We start from the raw sequence: 10,967 nt of genomic DNA, 5'->3' as shown, positions 1-10,967 counted from the left end.
GAAGCTTGTATCGACAGCTCCTTGTCTCTTCTTTTGGTTTTCTATATCCAGGGTTATTTCCATGTGTTCTTTCTTGATTGCTTCTATTTCCATTTTTAATTCCTTCAACTGTTTGATTGTGTTTTCCTGGAATTCTTTCAGGTATTTTTGTGTCCTCTCTATGGGCTTCTACTTGTTTATTTATGTTTTCCTGGAATTCTTTCAGGGATTTTTGTGTCTCCTCTCTATGGGCTTCTACTTGTTTATTTATGTTTTCCTGGAATTCTTTCAGGCATTTTTGCGATTCTTCTCTGTAGGCTTCTACTTGTTCTCTTAGGGAGTTCTTCACGTCTTTCTTGAAGTCCTCCAGCATCATGGTCAAATATGATTTTGAAACTAGATCTTGCTTTTCTGGTGTGTTTGGATATTCCATGTTTGTTTTGATGGGAGAATTGGGCTCCGATGGTGCCATGTAGTCTTGGTTTCTGTTGCTTGGGTTCCTGCGCTTGCCTCTCGCCATCAGATTATCTCTAGTGTTACTTTGTTCTGCTTTTTCTGACAGTGGCTAAACTGTCCTATAAGCTTGTGTGTCAGGAGTGCTGTAGACCTGTTTTCCTCTCTTTCAGTCAGTTATGGGGACAGAGTGTTCTGCTTTCGGGCATGTAGTTTTTCCTCTCTACAGGTCTTCAGCTTTTCCTGTGGACCTGTGTCTTGAGTTCACCGGGCAGGTCACTTGCATCAGAAAAGTTGGTCTTACCTGTGGTCCCGAGGCTCAAGTTCGCTCGCGGGGTGCTGCCCACGGGCTCTGTGCAGCGGCAGCAACCAGGAAGATCTGCGCCGCCCCTTCTGGGAGCCTCCGTGCACCTGGGTTCCAGATGGAGTTTGGTGTTTTCCTCTGGAATCAGTAATGTGTGCAGAGAGCAGTCTCTTCTGGTTTCGCAGGCATGTCTGCCTCTCTGAAGGTTTAGCTCTCCCTCCCACGGGATTTGGGTGCCGAGAACTGTTTATCCGGTCTGTTTCCTTCAGGTTCCGGCGGTGTCTCAGGCAGGGGTCCTGCTGCTCCTGGGCCCTCCCCCACGGGCACCCAGAAGCCTTATACAGTTTCCTCTTGGGCCAGGGATGTGGGCAGGGGTGGGCAGTGTTGGTGGTCTCTTCCGCTCTGCAGCCTCAGGAGTGCCCACCTGACCAGGCGGTGAGGTCTCTCTCCCACGGGGTCTGGGAGCAGAGAGCTGCTGCGGGCAGGGATCCGCGGGTGTGGGGCTTCGGGTAAACACCGGACGTGCCTGGTCCTAGAGGAATTCTGCCTCTGTGTGTCCCGATTTCACCAGGCAGTTCACTTGCAGCAGATAAGTTGGTCTTACCTGTGGTCCCGAGGCTCAAGTTCGCTCGCGGGGTGCTGCCCACGGGCTCTCCGTGGCAGCAGCGTTGTTTGCTTTTTTAAAGGTATTTATATTCTATATGTTTTCTAATTTTAGGAACAGAGTAGAGCTGAGAGAAGATTGAGAAGGTGTTGGGGAATGGAAAACAGTAATCAGAATATATTGCATGAAGAAATCTATTTTCAATAAGTTTTAGGAAAAAGAACTGTAATGTATTAATAAAGAGTACTTTCCGATAGATATCTGTTGTGTAAATTTCTCATATACTCAAAAGTCTCATGTCTTTGTTTAAATCTTTAAACCATATTTAAAAGGCAGGACTGAAAGGATTTATCATGAAGCATGTATAAAAACTGTAATGTTTAGGTACAAAGAAATATGTAAGTAAAATGTGGGGGTTTTAGCATATCTCAGTCTCTCTCTCTCTTTCTCTTTCTCTCCCTCTCTTTCCCTCTCTCCTTATTTCTCTGTGTGTGTGCACATAGTTGTGTGTCTGTGTATGTATTTTAAGTTTGAAGTTTTGTATTATTAATCTCTAAGAGCACAGAATAATTTCTCCTAGGAAAGCTTTTATTTCTTGAGGTCATCACTGCAGGTGTCATAGAGGGAAGCAAATCATGTGCAGATAAGAATGAGAATGTGGTGCTGATTGCCTTGTCAACCTGGATTGAAATTTGAGGAGTCTGAGCACAGACTGTTCATTGTAGGTATATTTCAACATAATAAGAGAATTTGAAAAAGAGTCTGTGGGCAACATCAATATGCATAATTATTCCAAATAGAGTTGAACAGTAAAGGTTAATGTGTGGCCATGTAGAAACTTTTAATGAAATTCTTGTGACTATGTGTGTAGCTCTATTGCTAAAACCTAGAGTCTAGTGTGTTCTCTGACTAAAAGCATCCACCTCAGCAGGCCATAAAGTATATGTGACACCTTCCTTAGGATAGGTAATAGTCTAATGATGGAGGAGACTGGGATAATCATTCTGGGTAATTAGGATGAGTTCTGTTCCCACAAATAACAACAAAAAAACAAAAACAAAAACAAAAAAACAAGTTTCTTAAGGACCTCCACTCTCACCTTTCTGAATGGAGTGCAGATATTAGATTTTTTTCTCCTTCCTTGAGGAGACATCCCTATGCCACTAAAATTCCTGTAATAAAAACAGGGGGATATTGGAGTAAAATAAGAAAGATTGATAAATGGAATTGAACCAAAAATCCGGGTGCTTCTCTGTGAACACCAGGCCCTTATGCCCTCTTTAGTCTTCATGTCAATGTCACCATTACTAATGACAATTACTTGTTGCATGTGTCAGTGAAAGAAAGACATCTGAATAAATTAGTTGTGCAGAACTTGAGGAACAGGTGTGTAGGGCTCTGGCACCTGGGGCTCTCCCACTGAGATCTTTCACCTGATTGGGAGCATGGGTTATGGCAAGGTGAGAGACCTCAGGCAGGGAGGGGGAACAGCTTTTACTGCCCCAGTTGCAGGCTTTACTCCCTTTAGTTGCTGCATACTGCTTTGGTGGCTGGGGCTGAGCCAGCAGGGGACTGACTAGCTGACAAGGGGTGCAGCAAAGCTTGGGGAGGGGATCATTTCTGGGACAGCAGATCTCTTTCCCAAGTGGATGTCTTTGCCAAATGGCAGTGTTACAGCTTTTATGACGGAAGCTCTCAGACGATGGAACAGTTCCTGCACACCTTTAATTCTGAACAGGACACTTAAATACAAGTTTTTTGGATGGGTCAGTGTCTGACAGCAGGTACTTCCTATTTGTTTGGCTTGAGAGCTTGGGAAGACCTCATATACATATTTGGAGGCATGGTTCTCTTTCTATGACTGATCTGTCTGATCCTACAAGACCTGTAGTCACATCTTCTCCTCTGGAGGAGGTGCTTAGGGTGTTGTCTTGAGCCTATGTAACCTGTGGTCAAATCCTGAGCTGTGGAGGAGGGCTTTGGGGTGTTGCCCTCTGTGACTGATTGTTTTGGGCCTATGTAACCTGTAGTCACATTCTCACCTGTGGAGGAGGGTCTTGAGGTATTGCCCTACATGTCTGGTCTGCCTAAATCCTCTCAACAGTGGTCTTTGGGAGGGGCACAGGTACATTAGACCCTGATATTATGAGATACTGGGAACGTACCTGCTGACCCTTTTAGTGTCTCCTAGGGATTCGACCTATCTAGATTAGAAATCAGGGTGCCTTTCACTGCCTCCTGCCACACAATCCCCTCCTTTACTTTTTTAAATGAGAGGTGTCATTTGTAGTGAAAATTTTGGGTGGAATTGAAGTACCAAAAAAAGAACCCCACTAAATAGGCAGGAGGGGTAGGGCAATTAGAGTGTGCAAGGGATGAGGGTGGGGTTAGAATGACAAAGGATCATTGAACGAAATAATTGTTGCATGGTTTGTATGGTTTGAGAGTATTAACATTGGTTTTAAACAACACTAGATTAATCTAGCTAGACATCATGTTTTCCTTACTATCATGTAATTTTCCCCAAGTTCAGTAGCCATTTGGATTTGGAAGGAGAGTTCATCTGTAGCTGTAAGGTTTCAAGTCTGTAGGTCTCAGCTGCCATCTGTGGATCTCAGTGTGTGTCTCGGGGAGTCATCAGACAGATGAGTGTCTGGAGAAAGGCAGCTTTCTTGTCCCAGGTTAGCATGGGGTGGGTGGGGACATCCTTGTGGAGAATGGGGGTTGGTGGGGGAGGAGATATGGGATGTGCAGCAGTCGGGGGAGAGGGAGTTCAGGCAGGGAATAAAATCTGGAGTGTAAAAATAAGTAAATTTAAAAGAGTTATTTTTTAAGCGTTCATTGAAACACATGTCCATAACAAAGAGTTAAGTTTCCCAGTGCTTTTTTAAGCAAAGATTCCCCCAGTACTTATTTAAACATGAAGAGTTAAGTTGTCAGAGCTTATTGAAATACAGGGCAGTTAAGTTCCTGGTATTTAATAGAGCACTGAGAGTTATAGAGAAAAGAAGCCAATGGTTTTCAGGCTCAGAATAAGCAAGAGAGTGTTAAGATTCCAGAAGCCATTAGCAACTATCCCCAGTACAGTTAGAGATTGTTACAAGGCCAGAGGACATCATTCTCTCATTTAACTCTCTGTTTCTCCTCAGCTCCAAATCTCCAAAGGCTGGGGTAGCCTTCAGCAATATTTATGCTATTTATGTAAATTAAAAAAATTCCAGAAGAAGACTAGTTGTCATGTGTGATGTGTGCTCAGGAAAGAGCAAGGAACATGTGAATATAACCCTTACAGGGGATGAATAAAAGTACTTTGGATAAGTCATTGAGTTCTTGGATTAGATCTAGTGAGAGTTTTTAGCGGCAATCACAGGCTCATGTGTACCAACTTGAAATAATACTATGGGAAGTTTCAATATTTATGAGACTTATGTCTTCTGAGGGACAGGGCATTTCCTTATGATCAGGTTTCTAGCCTGATCAGTTCAAGGGCCAAATGTTGACTCCAGTGTGGCCAGGGTCCACAGAGCGAGAGGAGCTTTGTTTCTAGTGGTATTTGATGTCAATATCAGTGTGCAAAATGTCACTTCAGAAACTGGTGTCTATATTTCTGTGATACTAGATAACTTTGGGCCTTATATCCCAATCACAGACCCCTGATAATAGATGAATTTCAGGTGGTTTGAAGTTTGCTATTCTGACTCTAGCAGGGTCATAGTGTTCAGGGACGACCAAATTTAACACCATCTATTTACCTCATGCTAAGTTTACAGACCCAACCTTAGTCATTTGGATACATAGCCAACATAAATTCAACAACTTTTTTTGACAGTCAACACAATTTTCACCAGTCCTTGCAGCTGAACTTCATGCAGCTGTTTCTCTAAGAAGAGACACAGAAACCAAAACATCACAAAAAGATCTGAAGAAGATGTTAAAACATGTGCACTTCAGCAGATGTATAAAGTACAAGGAAATAATATAAAAAACCCTACAGCACAGCCATTACCCAAAACACAATACCAACATGCCATTTCCTATCTTTGAGAATTCAAAATTATGGAAAGAGATAAAATGTCTCAGAAAGTATTTGGAGTCTTAATATTCAAAAGAACTAACAAGCACACGGAAGAACCAACCACACATGCATAAATTAAGGGAACCTCTTCAAGATCTTGACAACGCAGTCTTCAAAGTGAATGCAACAGTTCATAAGTTGGAGGGCAAAGCTCAGATTATGGAGGAAAAAATAGCAAGGGGATTAAAACATTGAAAAATTATTGTATGAAAGTGCTTGAAATGAAGAGAATGGGCAGCCAAAAATATTACAACAGATGTTATCATTGATAGACAATACCATGAAGAAGAATGAATTTCTGTAATGAGGATACAATTGAGTAAATAATATAAATAGACATGTATAAGGAAAAAAATCAGTAGCATGTATGATATTTGTAAGAACTCCAGGATATGTCCAGGAAGTCAAACCTAAGAATTCCCAGCAGAGAAGAAGCAGAGGAAAAATTGAATGGAAAAGATCAACTAATTAGAGAGATTACACCAAATTTACGGAAAGAAGTAGGTTTCCAAACACAAGAGGTATGAAGAACACTAAATAGTCATGAGTATGGAATATTACAATCAGGATGTCAAATATTAAAAAAAAAGAAACAATACTGAAAGAAGCATCCAAAGCACTAATTCACATAAAAAGATAGAAGTAGAAGAATTACACTAGACACTTTGTTAGCAACCAGAACGACTGGAAAGATGTGGAATGCAATATTACATTCTCTGCAAATGAGCAACGGTGAGCCAAGAGTGTTACAACCTGCTAAGTTATCTTTCAAAATTGATGGAAAAATATAAGTATTTCAAGAAGGTACAATGTGACACAGCTCATTATGATCAACTTAGCACTGCAGAAAGTTCTCAGTGGAATATTTTACAGGAAGAAAGAGGAAAAGTAGCTTCACTGCTTATAAACAAGCTCCCCAAGGGAAGAAACAACCACGGCCAAAACAGCAACTCATCAAACTCTCAGAGCTAATCTGGAAACAGGAAAATAAATAAACTATGTTGTGTGCAATTTTACTAAATGTACCTTCTAGGGTACTTGGCCTGTGCTCTGACCACTTCTGGTTCCCTGGTTCCCTGTTTCCATCCAGTTTAGCCCAGGATCGTATGCAACCATCCTACAACCTGGGCATTGTGTTTTCAATTCTGTATAATTAGTGCTGGTCTCTGTGAGTAGAATGTGAACAAATATCATGCAATCTTAGAAGGCCTGTGGGATATCTGTGTTGATTCATGAGGAGAGACTTGAGGGTCTGGCATGGCTGATTAGGGAATTTCTGACCCAGTTCCTGTCCCTGGAGCATCACCAGCCATTGATCCACATAATCCCCACATGTGCTGATGACACTCTTGTCCTGAAATCAATCTACTGTCTGTACTACTTTACTTACAATCTCTCTTTTTGGGGAATATACTTCCCCACCATTACTCAGAGCAAATCACTCCATGATAAATGAAACAGATGTCCTTCTCAGCCATGAGGAATGGAGGTGGTCATGAGACTGTGGACAGCAAGGAACAGACCTTGTCCTTGTCCTTTAGGGCTATGGGAAAGGATCTAGACACCATTCTCATAAAGGCAAAAAACCTACATGGTCCTTTGTAGAATGGTTCATTTCCAGACTTGGTCTTGAATTTGTAATCACAAGGAGATACATGTACTGTCTGTTCCAATGCCTACCACATTATTTAGCCACTACAAACTTGGGGACATCAAGGATAGAGAGTTAAAATGGTCTCAAGGAGAAAAAGCATGAATTAAAAATAGTAATCTATAAAATACAAGCAAATGAGAGATTTCTATTATAGAAGGAATACCTCTATACAAGTATGCTGTCTGCTGTACCAGGAAACCACAAGAACTGTGCCCAGATTCCGCTGAAGAACAGGCTGTGCAAAACATATAAAGAAATGTGCTTTTGTTTTGTGTTTAGTTTCTGTTTTAAGGAAGGAGGGGTTGCAACAAATGATCTGGAATTCATAAAACATGTAAATTTAAGGATTTTTTAAAATAATTATTAATAATGATCAAAGCATTAAAGATGTAACTTTACAAAATTAAAGACTGTGTTCCGGCTTTCTGGTTGGGAGAAAGAAAGAATGAAAGGAGAGAAGGAAAAAGAATGAGAAATGGGAGAAGACAAAGGCATGAAATTAGAGAAAGGAAGAATGAAGAGAATCCTTGGATAAACAGAGAGCACTTGAAATGACAGCTTGCATCCACTACTGACCCTGAGTCATTATTATGTTAGTGACACTCCTATTGCTGCCTTTCTTCCAGACCCTCTCATGCTTAGGCTGGACCTCTGCACTGTGTGACAATGGCTCATGACTGTCACAGGTGAGAGCCTCCTGTGGCTGTTCACCTTCCTGAAGAACCTACATGCCCTGAAAGAAAATAGACTAAGTTCTGTATAAGATGTGGAGCTGTCCCTGAAGAATCCATCAGAATGTCAGTTTACCCATTCAAGAACAAGTTCATTCTGAAACAGAGCTCTGCTGTCACTCAGACACAGCTTTGTGTTACTGTGCAGGAGACACAGTGAGCAGGTTCCTTGTGCTTTCAGAAACATCTCCCTTTGAGGATGCTCAGGACCAGCAGGGGGTGGTGTAGATCCAACTTTCACCAGGAGTGAAACAGTAACAGGTGCAGGGAAACATCTGGAGAGTGAGGAAGTCCTAGGAGACTCTGAGGCTTCCTTTCCTAAGAATACAAAACTTTAAAGCATAAACCATACTTGTGTTGTAGATATTGTGATAAGACTACAAATTTAGGACAGTAAAAGTTCTTTGTTAAGTAATTGAGCATATGTTTTATTGATTACACATTAACCTTATTGGAAGAAAAAAAACCCCAATTACATATGCAAATGAAATGATAGAAAATTTCAAGCATGTGTCATGTTAGGACATCATCTTCATTGTCGGCTGCATCTGTAAATCTGCCTGTAACTTCTTTCGATTGGCACGAGGGAGTTTCTCAGATGGAAAATAAGATTGATTGTGCCTTAGGAATACAGTCCTGGATGTTCTAGCCACAGTGTTAAGCTCATGCAGCTCTGGGAAAGTGTGTGAGATCTGGTCTTGCTGCCATGTGATACCCTCAGCTTAGGTGAAGGAGAGCTGGAAAAGCTGGTTGTATTTTATAGTTAGGCCTTTCTTATGTTTTTATTTTATTTTTATTCCCAATAACTTTTTATCATTCAGTTTAAATTCAAAATTATTTCTATTCATGGATCACGGTATGTAATTTCAATATGTTCGGATATAAATCAATGGAATTTACATTTTATCTTTTTTCTTTTTGAAAAAAGATTTTATTGTGTATATTTCTTTATTTACATTTCAAATGTTATTCCCTTTTCCGGTTTCCTGTCCATAAGCTCCCATCCCCTCCTCCTCACACATATGGGTGTTCCCCCCCATGGCCCCAACCACAGGATATTCCCCTGCACTGGGTATCCAACCTTGGTAGGACCAAGGGCTTCCCCTTCTACTGGCTCCCCAATATGGGTATTCACTGCTACCTATTTCTCAGGGTTGTTTTGATTTGCATTTTCCTTATGACTAAATATGTTCAACATTTCTTTAGGTGCTTCTCAGCCATTCGGCATTCTTCAGCTGTGAATTCTTTGTTTAGCTCTAATCCCCATTTTTTAAAATATTTTTCTCCATCTTTATTAAATTGGGTATTTTTAATTTACATTTCAATTGTTATTACCTTTCCTGGTTTCCAGTCCGACATCCCTCTAATCCCTCCCCATCCCCTTCTATAAGGGTGTTTCCCTCTCCATCCTCTCCCAATTACTGCCCTCCCTTCAACAATCTGGTTCACTGGGGGTTCAGTCTTGGCAGGACCAAGGGCTTCCCCTTCCACTAGTGCTCTTACTGGGCTATTCATTGCTACCTATGAGGTTGGAGCCCAGGATCAGTCCATGTATAGTCTTTGGATAATGGCTTAGTCCCTGGAAGCTCTGGTTGTTTGGCATTGTTTGAACCCCATTTTTAATAGGTTTATTTGTCTCCCTGCCATCTAACTTCATCAGTTCTTTGTAAATTTTGGATATAAGCTCTCTATCAGTTGTAGGATTGGTATAGATCTTTTCCCAATCTGTTGGTTGCCGTTTTGTCCTAACCACAGTGTCCTTTGCATTACAGAAGCTTTATAGTTTTATGAGATCACATTTGTCAATTCTTGATCTTAGAGCATAAGCCGTTGGTGTTTTGTTCAGGAAATTTTCTCCAGTGCCCATGTGCTCAAGATTCTTCCCTATTTTTTCTTCTATTAGTTTGAGTGTATCTGGTTTGATGTGGAGGTCCTTGATCCACTTGGACTCAAGTTTTGTACAGAGCAGTAAGAATGGATCGATCTGCATTCTTCTACACGATGACCTCCAGTTGAACCAGCACCATTTGCTGAAAATGCTATCTTTTTCCCATTGGATGGTTTTGCTCCTTTGTCAACAATTGAGTGACCATAGGTGTGTGGGTTCATTTCTGGGTCTTCAATTCTATTCCACTAGTTTACCTGCCTGTCTCTGTACAATACCATACAGTTTTTATCACTGTTGCTCTGCAATATTGCGTGAGTTCACAGATTATGGTTCCCCTGGATGTTCTTTTATTGTTGAGGATAGATTTAGCTATCCTGGGTGTTTTGTTATTCCAGATGAATTTGGAAATTGTTCTGTCTAACTCTATGAAAAATTGGATTAGAATTTTGATGGGGATTGCAATGAATCAATAAATCGCTTTTGGTAAAATGGCCATTTTTACTATATTAATCCTGCTAATCCATGAGCATGGGAGAGCTTTCCATCTTCTGAGGTCTTCTTCAATTTCTTCCTTCAGAGGCTTGAAATTCTTATCATACAGATCTTTCACTTGCTTGGTTAAAGTCACACCAAGGTACTTTATATTATTTGGGACTATTATGAAGGGTGTCATTTCCCTAATTTCTTTCTCAGCTTGTTATTTTTTGTGAAGAGGAAGGCTACTGATTTACTTGAGCAAATTTTATACCAAGCTACTTTGCTTAAGGTGTTTATCAGGTTTAGTAGGTCTCTGGTGGAACTTCTGTGATTACTTAAGTATACTATCATATCGTTTGCTAATAGTGATATTTTGCCTTCTTTCTTTCCAATCTGTATCCCTTTGATCTCCTTTTGTTGTCTGATTGCTCTGGATAGAACTTCAAGAACTATACTGAATAAGTAGGGAGAGAGTGGGCAGCCTTGTCTAGTCCCTGATTTTAGTGGGATTGCTTCAAGTTTCTCTCCATTTAGTTTAATGTTAGCCACTGGTTTGCTGTGTATGGCTTTTACTATATTTAGGTATGGACCTTGAATTCCTGTTCTTTCCAGGACTTTTATCTTGAAGGAGTGTTGAATTCTGTCAAATGCTTTCTCAGCATCTAATGAAATGATCATGTGTGTTTTTTTATCTTTCCATTTGTTTATATAGTGGATTACGTTGATGGTTTTTCCACATATTTTTTTTTTTTTTTTTTTTTTGTTTTTGTTTTTTTTTTTTTTGTTTTTTTTCTGGAGCTGG

At 40.5% G+C, this 10,967-nt stretch overlaps 1 gene segment (V, D, J or C); it reads left to right on the top strand.

Moving 5' to 3' along the window:
* The window catches only part of LOC116905410, a 978,601-nt gene that overhangs the window by 496,159 nt on the left and 471,475 nt on the right, over positions 1–10,967 (top strand).

Source organism: Rattus rattus, chromosome 7 (assembly GCF_011064425.1).
Source record: "Rattus rattus isolate New Zealand chromosome 7, Rrattus_CSIRO_v1, whole genome shotgun sequence".
NCBI lineage: Eukaryota > Metazoa > Chordata > Mammalia > Rodentia > Muridae > Rattus > Rattus rattus.
The sequence above is the reverse complement of the archived record's forward strand: the minus strand, read 5'-3'. Positions and strand labels throughout refer to the sequence as shown.